Raw genomic sequence first — 977 nt, 5'->3', positions numbered from 1 at the left:
TTAATGAGAACTTTGCACCGGTATTGACCAAGGAGAGGCACATGACGGATATTGAGGTTAGGGATGGAAGTTTAAATACTTTGTGTCAAGTCGGCATAAGGAAGGGGGATGTTTTGGATATTCTAAAAGGCATTAAGGTGGACTAGTCCTCTGGACCTGATGGGATCTATCACAGGTTACTGAGGAAACCGAGGGACGAATAGCTGGGGTAGTTACAGATATCTTTGCAGCATACTTGAGCCCGGGCGAAGTGCCGGAGGACTGGAGAATTGCCAATGTTACCCTTTGGTTCAAGAAGGGTAGCAGGGATAATCCAGGGAATATAGAACTGTGAGCTTGACGTCAGTGGTAGGCAAACTGTTGGAGAAGATACTCTGAGATAGGATCTACTCACATTTGGAAGAAAATTGACTTAACAGTGATAGGCAGCATGGTTTTGTGCAGAGAAGGTCATGTATTACAAACCTAATAGAATTCTTTGAGGGAGTGAGAAAGTTAATTGATGAGGGAAGGGCTGCAGATGGCATATACATGGACTTCAGTCAGACTTTTGATAAAGGCAAATTACTGTGGATGCGAGAATCTGAAACCAATAAGGAAAATGCTGGAAAATCTCAGCAGGTCTGGCAGCACATGTAGGGATAGGAAAGAGCTAACGTTTCGAGTCCGATTACTCTTTGTCAAAGGCGTTTGATAAAGTTCCCCATGTCAGGTTGATGGAAAAAGTGAAGTCGTATGGGGTTCAGGGTGTACTACTTAGATGGATGAAGAACTGGCTGGGCAACAGGAGACAGAGAATAGTGGTGGAAGGGAGGGTCGCAATCTGAAGAAAGGAGACTAGTGGTGTATCCTCAGGGATCCTTGCTCGGACCACGGTTGTTTGTGACAAACAGAAATTATCTGGATGAAGGTACAGGTGGTCTGATTAGCAAGTTTGCATATGAAACTAAGATTGATGTAGTCGCAGATAGCGGGGG

This window comes from Scyliorhinus canicula, unplaced genomic scaffold (genome assembly GCF_902713615.1).
Source record: "Scyliorhinus canicula unplaced genomic scaffold, sScyCan1.1, whole genome shotgun sequence".
NCBI classification, from domain to species: domain Eukaryota; kingdom Metazoa; phylum Chordata; class Chondrichthyes; order Carcharhiniformes; family Scyliorhinidae; genus Scyliorhinus; species Scyliorhinus canicula.
Note: the sequence above shows the minus strand (reverse complement) of the source record.